Here is a 15973-nt window from a genome sequence, read left to right as displayed (position 1 = left end):
TCGTGTTGTGTTCTAAGATACTGGCAGCAGTGCGATGTGCATTGATCGAAACGCTGTCATCCCCACAAAAAAAAAACCCAATATAAGACGATGACAATGAGACCATTTTGAGGTCTCAAAATCAAGTATCTGAAAGCACACAACTTCAAATGACAAGGGTGTTTTTTCTTTGGTTATTATCTCACAACTTCGACGACCAATTGAGTTCAAATTTTCATAGGTTTGTTATTTTGTGCCTGTGTTGAAATACACCAAGTGAGAAGACTGGTCTTTGACAATTAGCAAAGGTGTCCTGTGTCTTTAAAGTGTTGTAAACTTGTGAAAAAAGGGTTTTATTGTGAGTTTCCATTCTTTATTTTAAATGTACACTTGTATGGACCAAGCAAACTTCTTTTGCTGTGTAATGAAATAAATTTGCCCTATATTAACTGACCCCAGAAAGTGAATTGGTTTGATTCTGAATTGGTAATATTTTGTTTGTGTTGTTATTGTGATGTGTGTTTTGTCCAACTGTAAATGGTTGTCTTACTGGCAAATAAACAGTTTATTTTGATAAAATGTGTTGTCAATTGTACGAGTTTGTTTTTTTGTATTTCTTTGCAATCCAATTCAGTAAAAGGTATTAAACAGGATTTGTAAGGATACAAAGAATAGTTGTCCAATTTTAGTGTGAGAGCTATTTTTATTTCTGTGAAATATTTCCCCATGAAATTAATGCATATTTGAAAAATAAAAAAAGCGCAATCAGCTGATTTTAGTTGTAACCAAAATTAAGTGTCTTTAAATGCTCATGAAAATTGTACATGGGTTTGACATTTTTCTCCAGACTCACAACCGATAAAGCCAACAATTTTCACTGGTTTGTTTATTGTGTCACATGTACATGTAAGGTCGATCAAGTAAAACATGAACAAGGTCTGTGAACATTTTGTCAGGTCGACCAATCCTGTATATACATGTACATACATTGTAGACACACACACACAAACAAGAAGGTAATTCTAACCAACTGAATATGTTTTGGTCCAAAATCCTCAAACAATTTGTTAAAGAAGTTAAATTTTGGATTTTAGCCATGATGAATATGAATTCATTGTTATTTGAACAGCCATACATGTACCATTATTTGTAACTCAAACTTTCAACTGTTGTGCATCCGAAAAGAGCGATGGTGGAGGAGGAAGGGAAATAAATTTGACCCGAAATAACTTTGACCCGAAATAACTTTGACCCAAACAAAAGCATTGGTTTTTATTCTGTGTCAGTAATTTTTTGATAATTAGTTTCTCCAGATGTGGCTGCTTTTAACACAAATTAATTTTCTGGTTGACTTTACAATCCTTACCTTGTTTACTCCTATATGTATGTATCAGACCTCAAAATGTAAATATTATATGCATGTTTTGAAGGAAGCACATTTTTCGAAATATATCGGGTGATTTTCAAACTGTGAACGTTTGTCTTGCAGAGTATGGACATAAATGTGCCATTAAGTAAAGTCTGACCCTAAGAAGTGTAATATTTTGGTTCTTTGTGAATGAGTTGAGTCCACCTTGTGTATTGTTAAAAAGCATAACCCAGAAAAATGTGTCATGTTAAGTTTACCTTCTTTATTTCATTGTACATTATTAGTATACTTAGACAATGCTTTAAATATCTATTGCTCATTGTTTGTTAAGAAAGTTAAATCTATTAACTGTACTGGTCAATATGAAAATAAATGTAATAAAATTGAATCATGGTGTTTGTCTGTTACATCAAGGGAGCAATCCCTTTTTTTAGCTGAGCTGGTAGGACATTGCCTGCCTTATGATGACAAACCCTGGCAAAAAAAGGCACTAAACATTGTCGTAAACTGCAGAGGCAGAATCCCACCTTCACCTGGTTGGTCAAGATTTAGAGGCCGCTCAAGGACATCTTGGGTCGAGCAACTGATGGGTCCACCAAACAACGTTGACTGACTCTGGAACCTAGCTATGAAGCGAGTACATACCGTAGGAGATCAGCATGACAGACCCCAGATCTCTATACGGTAGTGAGTGGGTGAGTGATAGGACTGATAGTGATCCAGCTGAGCTAAAGGTGTCTTCAAGGTGTCACCTGGAGCAAACAAGACAATGATAATGCTGAGAGTGATACAAGGGATGAAGTTGATGGTAACCATGTCATCCCACCAGAGTGGTGAAGTTACGACTGTTCAAACCATGGATGAAGGACTGTCTAATGACAACATGTATCACGAACACAGACACTCTCCAGAGAGTCCTGCCGTCTTGAGACTACCAGTGACCCAGCTATGCTGACGTATATTCAAGCAGTCAATATTTAATTGTATAACTGTAACATGCTTTGTTTTACTCAACACCGATGTGTGCATTGTTACTTTATTCTCTACATTCAAGAGTAGATTGAAAATCATAGCTCTGGTTACTTTCATGAATGTTAAGCAAACATGAGCTTTTATGGAGGCACAAATGTATGTACTTAGCATGTTTCAAAGGTACATGTACATGTAGCTAGGAATGTTGGCTTGTAGACGTACAAACATCACGCTACCTCATTTAAAGACACGGAACACCTGAATGCACAAAATAGGGGCCTAACAAATCTGTGAAAATTTGAACTCAATTGGGCAACGAAGTTGCGAGATAATACTGGAAGAAAAAACACCCTTGTCACACGAAGTTGTGTGCTTTAAGATGCTTGAATTCGAGACCTCAGAATCTAATTCTGAGGTCTTGAAATCAAATTCGTGGAAAACTAATTCTTTCTTGAAAACTATGTACATTACTTCAGAGGGAGCCATTTCTCTCAATGTTTTAAACTCCATGTACATGTATCACCAGCTCTCCATTGCTTGTTACCAAGTAAGTTTCTATGCTAACACTTATTGTGAGTAATTACCAATAGTGTCCACTGCCTTTAATACATAGCCTGCACAGAAATCCTGAGAATAATGACTGATGTAAGTGCAGAACTGTGCAGTATCCAGCCTATTCATGAAATTGGGTCCAGATATCTTAACCACTAGACCAACAACTTTTTATGTTTTTATTTTGTGTTTTTCATCAAATAGGTAAATCCATACAAAACAACTGAATTTTATACATGCATGAGAAGACTAATCAACAAAAATTCTTTTCAGTAATCACCTTGTAGCAAAAAAGTTCTGTTAGATACTTTGTATGCTGTCATCAGTCAATAAAGTCATTGTTAGGTGAATATAATGTTGGAGCTGCCTATAGTAAAAGATGTACAAATGTACATGTACCCTCCCCCAATACCATTGCATGAAAGAACTACGTTGCCAATGGGAAACAAGCCATGGTGATTTTAACTCTGGATCGAGGATGGAAAAGTTTTTATGTTTTCACAAAGGAAACCAAAAGACCTAAATACAGTATTTCAAGATGCAATTTTGATAGCAATAGAGAGTATGCTGGTCAGTTCACAAACCCTTCATTACCAATAGTCAAACTTGAATAAACGCTTGAATTGTATGCATTCTTTCAATAACCCACAATGTATCAATAATGTAACACTATATAAACCAACAAAAGTTATTACATTTCTTAAAGTTACAATACAGGACTGTTGGTGCTTGTGGAGAAATCGTTCCATCCTGCAGCAGATTGGCGTGGAGCCCTCAGTCAGATTCGAGTATGGTACCCAGTAAAGACCTCATGAACTCCTGCCCTATTTTCAGCTTACCATGCAAGCACCAACTTTCTGTAAACCTGGTCGGATGACACCATTAAATAGCTGTGAGAATACCAACCTACCAATCTGACTTGGTTCCTATGGTAGTTAGGGTGCGCCTTGAACATCCAGCAGGGTGGATATATGTGCACAATACGTCTTTATTGTTCTTATTTAGTATTATTGTTAGTTTCCATACCACCAATGGCAATGACATGATTTTTAATCATCAGAAAGCAAAGTTGATTCGTTTCATTCTGGAAGCTCACTGAATAAATCATCCACAGAATTATTTCCAGCGTGCATCAAATTTGGAGGTTTTAGCTAAATTTCCAGACCTCTGAAACTACTGTTTATTATTTTAGTTGTAACAGTAAACAAAATTACAACATTTCTATAAAAACTACAGCTGTTTTCTAACTGACAAGTTGAACCGAACAAAGATTTATTTTGCAGGCTATTTAAATTGTTAATAAGAAGGACCAGAATCTGAGTTTGTATCTTTCAGATGGCTGCTGATGATATCCACCATGTCTTTGTTTTGGCAAGATGAAGTAGACGAACCATCCCTTACTACATGTAAGAGTTGAGATGTCCTCCTACTTGGATGGAAATGACAACCAGGGGCATTGGACAGGGATCTGACGTTCTTCTTTCTGGATTCCAGACATTCACAGTGACTGCTTTCCAGTTGAACCTTTGGCTGAGAAATAATTTGGAGGAACAGCTCTTGACGTGTAAGACAACTTGAATAAAGTCAGTGACATAATGGATTGTTGCTGTTTACTCTCCGGTATCACCACTGAACATGTGTTTTTCAATCTCTGATTCTTCTTAATTGATGCCTCATACAATTTCCTCCTACTCTTGTCAAAAGAGTACACTCTGCTCGTCTTCCCTCCTGAAGATGAGCAGAGGTATACTGTTCCAAACATTCTGGCTCTTTTCAGAGCCAACACTCCCTCAAAAAAGAATTGTTACATGGTTGTTCCTGCAAGTTTACTACTATTTATAGTTTATTCATATCCTTCACACCATGCAAAGCTTCAAACAACATTTACAATTTATTAACATGTTTACATGTTTGTATGTTTTGTGAATAATTCTGAGAGATCGGAAGAAGTGTACTCTTTCAGTAATAATAGTCCATTTGAAAAGGTTCGCGTTTTGTTCTTTGCAGATGGCTGCCCATGAAATCCACCACGTCTTTGTTTTGGCACAGTGAAGTAGACAAACCATCCATACAGTTGAGATGTCCTCCTAGGATTGAAGATACCACTAGTAGCACTAGACCGGGATCTCAGCGTCTTCTTTCTGGAGCTCAAACATTCTCGATGACTGCCTTCCACTTGAACTTGTTGTTTGGCTGAGATGTAATTTAGAGGAAAGTTCTTACAGGTAAGACAACCTGAACAAAGTCGAGGAGTGAAATATTGGATTGTTGCTGTTATTCTCTACTATCTTAGTATCAATATACAACATGGTTTATTCTACCTGGAAGTGTCGTGGCCGAGTGGTGAAGAGCACCCAATTCAAACTCTTGGGTTTCATACAAGCAGAGTGTGGGTTCGAATCCCCAGCCATGACACTTGTGTCCTTAAGCAAGACACTTACCCATGGCTTCGTCCTTCGGATGTGACATAAAGCCGTTGGTACCATGTGTTGTATAATGCATGTAAAAGAACCCAGTGGGTTCGCTCGGTGTTCCTGGCTGTGGCTGCTGTATGCGCCGTAGCACCTTGTAAGCCCTTAGAAGGTGCTAAATAATTGGGTCTCAGAATTCATCACTGCAATAACATATCTTTCTAAAATGTTGTATACACTCAGCGCCTTGAGTACCTTGTTTGGTAGATACGTGCGCTATATAGGACTTTGATATTATTACCCATGTTTTTCCTCAAGGAAAGCTGCCTGAATGTTGCCTTATATAACTTCTTTTCACTTCCAGCTGACAAGAATAATGTTTGTAGTCGGCCCTCACAGTCGAGATGTCTGAACTAATTGAATACAGACTTTTTAGTGATTCGAGGTCTGAGACAGGGAGAGGATGTGATGAGACAAGATCAGGCCAACACCTAAAATATTCTGTTTCTCATTACCAGACCAACCCTAACTTCACTTTGCGACCCTAAAATTTTTATTCGGCCAGGGGGAAACAGAAACAAACTATTTTACCGTGGACCAAATGTAAATTTAAAAATTTTGCAATTTTTATATTTGACAGAGAGACTTGCATCTGAAAAGAGATCTACCTGTCAACAAGTAGATGTCCAAGACTGGTATTGAAGATGCACTTTCCTCGGTATGTATTTTGTTTAATGTAATACTAAACTGTAATAGTTTTAATAGATGCAATTTCTGCTATTAAAATTATTTGGAAATCATTTGACCATTGCAAATTATTGTCACTGCTTGACGCTTCACATTCGCAGTTAAGTCCATTATAAATCACTTAATTATTTTGGCAAACTTTATCAAAGAGACTAGAGTTTACTTTTAATACAAAAACAAGGATTAGGAATGGTTTGAAAACCGTAAGAATGACAGTGATGATTTTACACACTAAAGAACAAATTATATCACTGAGGAGGGAGGGACTGTCTCCACCATTTTCTTTTCACCCCTACAAGAGATTTTCCACATTGTTGACTTACAATTGCATACACTTTTATATCTCTTACCTTTCAGAGTCAAAGATGAAGCGGACAGTTCATGAATTCAAGTGCAGAGGGATTCTTCTCTACTGACATCTTATCGTCGAGACTTCTTAGCAATTCGTCTTTGGATCATGAGTGGACGCCGTACCATTTGTTGTCATCAATAGTAAGATGTAGTTCTTAGATATTTAATGTTTTTGTAGAACTATACTATTCGGTTTACATTTTGTAAATAAGTACACCATTGCAAGCAAGCAAGCACATACGCGATTTTTGCGCTTTGAAATTGGAGATCTTGGAGCCTTGGTGACACAGCTATTCGATTGGAGATCTGACGCTTGGGCTCGAGGTGTGACGATTGGATTGGAGGTGTGACGATTGGATTGGAAGTAAGTTGATTCTGTTGTTTGGTGCATAACACCTGCAACGTAGAGGACCTTGACGATGACGATGACGATGACAAATGACCAATCAAATTACCAATGACAATAGATTCGATAATTTTTTGTATAAATGGTAAATTTTTAGTGAACATATTTTTAGACACGCAAAACCAAAACACATTTCACTGTACAATTTTTTTTTACAAGTGACAATAACATTACAAATTAAAATGACCAATGACTAATAACGATGGACACCGAACTGCCCAACATGGGCAAGCATGACACGAAATAATGACGATTGTAGAGAAAATACAATTGGTGGTGGGAGGATACAATTGGTGGTGGGAGTATACAATTGGTGGAGGGAATGTTTGATTGCAGGTGCGGCAAATTTCGGATAACTCCGAAATAGATTTCGGATAACTCCGAAATAAACTAAAGGGACCTGGACACTTGCACGTGGCTTGTGGGGTCCTACTCCCGGCTCGCTACAATGGGTGGCTGATCTTAAAGGTGCATTTGGGCTCCTCCCCTGAGGATGCGCCGGTGTTATCACAAATGGTTGGCTAAACGGGAGGAGTTCCTAGTCTTTTCGGCTAGGGACCGCGTGAGTACAGTAGGGGACTGCCTTGGGGTTAAACCTGAGGCGGCGGACCGGACCCTCCAACGGAAGGAGGTGCAATGGCCCTTACGATCTGGAAAGCGTGTGGGGCTGGTATCCTGGCACCTGCACGTGGTGGCCCTGCTAAATAAACTAAGCTGATCAGGATGATTATCAGACAAAATCTGATGCCAAATTTTTGCTTGCGATGGTGTACTTATAACATATGTATTAAATTTAATGACAAGGTTATGTTTTGCATTACTGTGGTAATTAATTGTATATGTTAGCTTTAATGTAGAAGTTTTGCCCCCAAATAATTATAGATTGTTTCTTTGTTGATCTACCGATTCAAACTCTTAATCTTCACTTTGGGTGGACCATTAGTCCTTCTATGTTCAGAGGACACACTCTCGGTCCGTCTGTGTTCATAATCTTAGTCCTTCTGTGTTCAGAGGGCAAACCCTTCTTCCCTCTTTGTTCAGAGGGCACACTCCTCGTCCTGTATTCACAGAGCACAATCTTAGTAATTCTGTGTTCAAAGGGCATACTGTGATGCCTTCTTTGTTCAGGGGGCTAACTCATAGCCCTTCTGTTTTCAACGAATGACTCTTAGTCCTTCTGTGGTCAGAGGGCTAACTTTTTGTCCTGCTGTGCTCACAGGGCATTCTCTTAGTCCTTCTGTTTTACAGGGCAGACTCTTAGTCCTTCTGTTTTCAGAGGGCTAACTTTTGTCCTGTGTTCCAGAGGACACACTCATAGTCCTGTGTTCACAGGGCACACTCTTAGTCATTCTGTGTTCAGAGGGCACACTCATAGTCCTTCTGTGTTTAGAGGGCTCACTCGTAGCCCTTCTGTGATCAGAGGGCACACTCTCAGTCATTCTGTGTTCAGAGGGCACAATCTTAGTCCTTCTGTGTTTAGAGGGCTCACTCTTAGTCCTGTGATAAAGGGCACAATCTGAGTCCTTCTTTGATCACAGGGTACAATCCTTGTCCTTCTATGATCAGAGGGCACAATCTTAGTCCTTCTTTGATCATAGGGTACAATTCTTGTCCTTCTCTGATTAGAGGGCACACTCTTAGTCCTTCTGTGTTCAGAGGGCACAATCTTAGTCCTTCTTTGATCACAGGGTACAATCCTTGTCCTTCTGTGATCAGAGGGCACAATCTTAGTCCTTCTGTGTTCAGAGGGCACACTCTTAGTCCTTCTTTGTTTAGAGGGCTCACTCTTAGTCCTTCTGTGATCACAGGGAACAATCTTAGTCCTTCTGTGTTCAGAGGGCTAAATCTTAGTCCTGTTATCAGAGGGCACAATCTTAGTCCTGTGATCAGAGGGCACACTCTTAGTCTTTCTGTGTTCAGAGGGCACACTCTTAGTCCTTCTGTGTTCAGAGGGCACAATCTTAGTCTTTCTGTGTTCATAGGGCACACTCTTAGTCTTTCTGTGTTCAGAGGGCACAATCTTAGTCCTTCTGTGTTCAGAGGGCACAATCTTAGTCCTTCTGTGTTCAGAGGGCACAATCTTAGTCTTTCTGTGTTCATAGGGCACACTCTTAGTCTTTCTGTGTTCAGAGGGCACAATCTTAGTCCTTCTGTGTTCAGAGGGCTAAATCTTAGTCCTGTGATCAGAGGGCACACTCTTAGTCTTTCTGTGTTCAGAGGGCACAATCTTAGTCCTTCTGTGTTCAGAGGGCTAAATCTTAGTCCTGTGATCAGAGGGCACACTCTTAGTCCTTCTGTGATCAGAGGGCACAATCTTAGTTCTGTGTTCAGAGGGCACAATCTTAGTCTTTCTGTGTTCAGAGGGCACAATCTTAGTCCTTCTGTGTTCATAGGGCACACTCTTAGGCCTTCTGTGATAAGAGGGCACAATCTTAGTCCTGTGATAGAGGGCACAATCTTAGTCCTTCTTTGTTTAGAGGGCTCACTCTTAGTCCTTCTGTGATCACAGGGAACAATCTTAGTCCTTCTGTTTTCAGAGGGCAAAATCTTAGTCCTGTTTTCGGAGGGCACAATCTTAGTCCTGTGATCAGAGGGCACACTCTTAGTCTTTCTGTGTTCAGAGGGCACACTCTTAGTCCTTCTGTGTTTAGAGGGCACAATCTTAGTCCTTCTGTGTTCAGAGGGCTAAATCTTAGTCCTTCTGTGTTCAGAGGGCTAAGTCTTAGTCCTGTGATCAGAGGGCACACTCTTAGTCCTTCTGTGATCAGAGGGCACAATCTTAGTTCTTCTGTGTTCAGAGGGCACAATCTTAGTCTTTCTGTGTTCAGAGGGCACAATCTTAGTCCTTCTGTGTTCAGAGGGCACAATCTTAGTCCTTCTGTGATAAGAGGGCACAATCTTAGTCCTTCTGTTTTCAGAGGGCACACTCTTAGTCCTGTGTTCAGAGGGCACACTCTTAGTCCTGTGATTAGAGGGCACAATCTTAGTCCTTCTGTGTTCAGAGGGCACAATCTGAGTCCTTCTGTTTTCAGAGGGCACAATCTTAGTCCTTCTGTGTTCAGAGGGCACAATCTTAGTCTTTCTGTTTTCAGAGTGCTTAATCTTAGTCCTTCTGTGTTCAGAGGGCACAATCTTAGTCCTTCTGTTTTCAGAGGGCTTAATCTTTGGGTGGCACGGTTGGCTTGTGCGTAAAGCGCTCGCCTCTCACCAAGGTGACCCCGGTTCGATTCCCGGTCGGGGCCATATGTGAGTTGAGTTGTGAGTTGGTTCTCTGCTGTGCCACGAGGGTTTTCCAGACTATCCGGCTTTCCTCCCTCAGGAAAAAATCAAACACTTTCGATCTTGGCTGTGCTCCGTGGTCATAATGGGTTGATGTGGCTGGCAGCTGAATGCGCCCTTGCATGCCTGCTTCTCGAACACGTTGTAGCCGCGTCCTTCGCAATTCAGCTCTTAGCTGCGAGTAAGGACGATTAGCCCCCCAAATTATTATTATATTATTATTATTATTATCTTAGTCCTGTGTTCAGAGGGCACACTCTTAGTCCTTCTCGGTTCATAGGGCACTCTCTTAGTCCTTCCGTTTTCAGAGGGCACAATCTTAGTCCTTCCGTTTTCAGAGGGCACAATCTTAGTCCTTCAATGGTGCGAGGGCACAATTTATTTATTTCTTTGTTTGTTCGGTAGATCAGTAGGGGAATAATTTATTTTTTAATTCTTAGCATTTGTGTAATTGTTATTTGTAATTTATTCATACATAGTTATGTCTCTAAAAGTAATTTCTTGTTTACCTGAACCACACTTCTGTGGAGAGATTTGTAATTTTGGATAATACATGATAAGTAAAGTACTGAGTAGAGGGTCGCTGTATGAGTCAGGCAGACAAAATGTCGTCGTGCGTTGAAAATGTCGCCGGAAATATTAAAAAGATCATATTGTATAAAAAGGTTAACATTATTCCGAAATTGTACAAGTAACAAGAGTATTACTGCACGTGTAAAAAAAAAATATATAATATATAAACATTGAAAAAAAGTTAAATAGCCTATAAAATGATTAAAGGAAAAGGGTATATTGGGGTATATTTACCAATGTAGGAGAATCAAACAAAGAATTACCACTTATAAAATATGCGTCTATAAAATTCTTTTTTTTTATCAAAGAAAATCATCATTTAATAAATATAAACAGAAACTTAAACACTATACAAAATGATTTTTCGACCAATCTGGGTGATATTAACTAAAGGACACAATTGCAAATAGGGGGGGTAGCAAACAAGCACATAACACTAAAAAATATCATACAAAAAAATGCTGAAAAATTCAAATTGGTAACTAGGTAGTATTTGTAAACAAAATAAAAATATATAACATTAAATTAACACAATAATTAACCCATGAAATAAATTATGTGGAAAGTTAGACTGTAGGGATATTACTTGAACCACACAATTACAAATGCGGGGGGGGGGGGGGAGGGTGGAGGGAGGGAGGGTCAAAAAAGGATAAAACACTTATTTAATATGCATATATATAAAAAAAATATGATGTTGTAACAACAAAAGAAACAATTTTTAAAATATATATTATGTAAAATTTCAACAACAACTAAATTATATATAAAATGAATTACCAAACAAGCTAGACTGTATATTAATTAAACCACACATGTATATTAATAAAACATTCGTATAAAAAAATGCTGATGTTATAACAAAACATTAAGTTTTGTAGTAACATTTATAACAAAATATATATATATAATATGCCAAATTGAAACATTAATTAAATCAAATAGAAAATGAATTATGGAGAAAGCCAGACTGTGGGAGGGGGTATGATTTTACGAATGTGGGGGGATCAATCAAGGAATTAACATTAATGCGAATATAAGAAATACTCATGTTATCACAATTTATGATTTGTAATGTAGTGTTATTTTGACCAAAACTATATAATATATCAAATTAAAACAATAACTAGTTCACATGTATGTAAGATGAACTATGTAGACAGCTAGACTGTGTGTATGAGTTTAACCACACAATTACAAATGTGGAAAGGGCGAGGGGGCAAACAAGAACATAACACTTTTAAATATCAGTTTATAAAAAATGCTGATGTTATAAAAAAAAAAAAAAAAATTGTAGTTAGTGTTTGTTTACTTGTTAGTACAAATATATAGTATATTAAATTCACACAATAACTAACACATATAAAATAGATTATGGAGAAAGCTAGACTGGGGATATTACTTTAACCACAAAATTACTAATGTGGCGGGGAATCAAACAAAGACATAACACTTATAAATATCCATATATAAAAAATGCTGTTTTTATACAAAAAATAGTAGTAGATTTGTAGTTAGTTAGTATTTGTTTACAAAATAGAAATATATAGTATATTAAATTAACATAATAGCTAACACATATAAAATAAATTATGGAGAAAGCTAGATTTGGGGATATTACTTTAACCACACAATTACAAATAGGGTGGAGGAGGGGGATCAAAAATGATTAAACACTTAATTAATATGCAAATATAAAAATTTCGATGTTATAACAAACAATTAATGATTTGAAGTTAGGTGGTGTTGTTTTACCAAAACAAACAAGTTTAATATCAAATTTAAACAAAAATTAAATGACATAAAATGATTTCAAGAATTAGCTAGAATTGGGAATATTAGGGAAGTAATATAAATCTATATTATTACAAGTTTAACGAAATTAAATGTTAAAGGTGATTATAAATTAGCCTATCACTTTGCATTAATAAAATAAAATGTGGGTAAACAAATACCGTGTTTATATTTTTTGTAAAAGAGCGCTACAGAAATGATTGTTAAATCAAATTTATGCGCGATCGATTTAAACGATGCAAAAAAGCAGCCTCGACTTATGTTAATACATGAACTGTGATAAGGAAATAAAGACTGTTTACTTAGTTGCAGTGAATTCAATTTGTGTGTTCAAATAAAAAATATACAAGTTTTAAAGTTAAATTTAAACCCTGTCGATAGAAAATGTTTTACCGCGAATAATTAACTATTTGTTACGTTAAATTTATCCAAGGTGTATATTTATACAAGTTTTAAAGTTAAATTTAAACGCTGTCGATAGAATATGTTTTACCGCGAATAATTAACTATTTTTTATGTTAAATTTATCCAAGGTGTATATTTATACAAGTTTTAAAGTTAAATTTAAACGCTGTCGATAGAATGTTTTACCGCGAATAATTAACTATTTTTTACGTTAAATTTATCGTTTGAAGTTTAGCTAAGTGATAATTACTTTGGTTTGTCATCTTAATAGTACGTACTTATTACTTGTTAACGTATCTAGCATTAAATAGTGGTTTTTTTCTACAAATAAACTCTTTTTTTTATCACCAACTAAGTTTTCTCTATTACTTTTCCTCTCCTGGCTCATACTAAGGTCAACAGTCATAGGGCGCATCTCATTATTTTTTATATTTTTTTTTGACCTGTCTATCCTGAGGTTTAAATATTAGTTCCGAGCAATTTTTTTCAAGAGCCATGGTAGCCCAGCGGGCTAGCTCACAGCTTCCGGAATCTCGGGGCTGTGAGCAGGGTGGGTTCAAATCCTGCCAGAGCCCTTTTTTTAACAGTAAACTTTTTTTATTTTTTTATTTTAGTAAAAATCGGTAGGGCTTGAACCGGGGACCTTCCGCTCTGTAAGCCCTTTCTCTAACCGCTGGGCTATGAGCTGTTATAAAAATCTAACGGTTTTTGGAGTGATGAATGTAACGCATTTGGACTTAGAAAATTTTTCACAAATTTGTCACCAAATGTTTGGCCTGGCTCAGGCCTTGGATTTCTAGCTGATCTGAGGGTTGGCCAAGGGCCTTGGAGCTCTGAGTCGAGAGGATGCAGTCACTTGGGATGGGCTGCTGAGGGGATGGAGATGCGGGGTTGGGAGGATGGGCTTGGGGTGATCAGTCAGCTAGGGGGTTGAGTTGATTTGACTGATGCAGGCTTGGGGTGAGGGTATCTTTTGGGGCGATGGCTGATTATACACGGGCATGATGTTGCGGGAGGGTCATACAGCCATTGGGATGAGCTGCTTGGATGTTAGTGTGGGAGAGTAATAGTCATCATGCTTGGGTGTGGCTAGCTGAGATGGGTAATAGTCTTATCTTGGCCTTCTCTATAGGGTGTATTTGATTTAAAGGGGCAGTTCGAACAGTAATACAATTATATTATCTTGCAGCACAATTTAATGTTATAGGACTGGTATATGTCTAAATTTAATAGGGACTATTAGATGTAATGTTATTGTGGGGTATTTTGTATAGACATAATACATTCACCTCAGAGTGGTTGCAATTTCTTTTGATGAAATTTTACTCTGGAGGGTTAACAATACTTTACTAAAGAACTTAAAGTTGAAGTTTTCTTTGTCTTAAAGTTCTGGGTGGTGAAATTGGTTTAAAGGTACAGTACTTTTTTTTAATGGTTCATGAGACTTCACTAAATGATGAACTGTATTTAAGGAGTGTATTTTTCAGTGTGATAAGATGGTTGGATGTTGGTTTGGGAGATGGAGCAATAGTCATCATGATTGGGTGTGGCTAGCTGAGATGGGAATGATGTTGGTATAGTCTGCCAGTGGGATAAGATGGTTGGATGTTGGTGTGGGAGATGGAGCAATAGTCATCATGCTTGGGTGTGGCTAGCTGAGATGGGTATGATGTAGGTATAGTCTGCCAGTGGGATAAGATGATTGGATGATAGTGTGGGAGATGGATTAAAAGTCATCATGCTTGGGTGTGGCTAGCTGAGATGGGAAGGATACAGGTATAGTCTGCCAGTGGCATAAGATGGTTTGGTCTTAGTGTGGGAGATGACTGCATCATGCTAGGGTGTGGCTAGCTGAGATGGGTAATAAGTCTTATCGGGGACTTCTCTATAGGGTGTATTTGACTTAAAGGGGCATTTTTAATAGTATTTAAGGAATATATTTACATTACAAATAAATTTAAAGGGGTGGTACATTTTAAGTTTAAATGACAATTGACTTAAAGGAACACTTAGAATTATTTTAAAGGATTCTATAATTTTCAGACAAGTTTGAAGGTGTATAATTTTATTGAAGGTTTAATTGGTGGTTTAGAAAGTTTTAAAGGAGTTATGACGTGGGAAGAGTCTCTATGGTGAAATTGACTTAAAGGAGAAGTTTGTTTTTTTAAATATTTGTTTTACTGTAAAAACACATTCAAAGGTGTTTATTTTGTACTGAAGCAAAGAATGGGTTTTGATAAGGTTTTTTAAAGTTTTCAACAATTATTATGGTAATATTCGTTTATGGGACGTCTCTTAAGGGTAGAATTGACTAAAAGGGACAGTTCAAACTTAAAGGAATAGTTCAAAATGTTTTAATTTACAAACAAATTTAAAGGTGTTATTTGTTTGAAGTAATAGATAATGGTTTTGAAGGTTTTTGAAGTTATTGTTAGTTAAAGTATTATGGGTTTAACAGGATGAACATGACTTAAAGGAACAGTTTAAACAGTTTTAAAGGATTTTTTTTTTACTTTTCAAACAAATTTAAAGGGTAGGGTCAAAGTGGTTTTTCTTAAAAGTTACTTTAACAGTAATAGCACATAAAGTAAGGAATTCAAGGCAAATTTCTTCTGTTATATTTTTAGAATCATTTTATTTGACTCGACACGTTATTTAATTAATAATATAAATTTAACATCACTAACATTAATTTGACTGTAATTGAACTAGCCTAAAAAAGGGAACAATTTTGAGTCTTTTAAAGAATGAATTAAATAATTGTTTGTCGACACTGTTCATGACCAGTCATACACTGCAATGTTTAGACACATTTTCAATTTGCACCGGTATCAGTTTTTTTGTCAACTATTTGTACACTTTTAACGCTAAGTTTGATTGTGTGAAAGTTTTCTAAAGAAGTTTTAGCTTTTTAAAGTACGTATTGTTTGAACACTTTAAAATAAGTTATCGCTTTTTGGATCTAGTTCAACTAAAAATTTTGTTTTTCATTCATAGTTTTGAGTTTGGTTAACTAATCAAAATGACACACTCTTTCAATTTGTGAAGATATGTAATTAGGTGATCTTAAAGACAGTGGACACTATTGGTAGTTGTCAAAGACTAGTCTGCCCAGTTGGTGTATCTCAACTTATG

Source organism: Asterias rubens, chromosome 21 (genome assembly GCF_902459465.1).
Source record: "Asterias rubens chromosome 21, eAstRub1.3, whole genome shotgun sequence".
Classification (NCBI taxonomy): Eukaryota; Metazoa; Echinodermata; class Asteroidea; order Forcipulatida; family Asteriidae; genus Asterias; species Asterias rubens.
Note: the sequence above shows the minus strand (reverse complement) of the source record.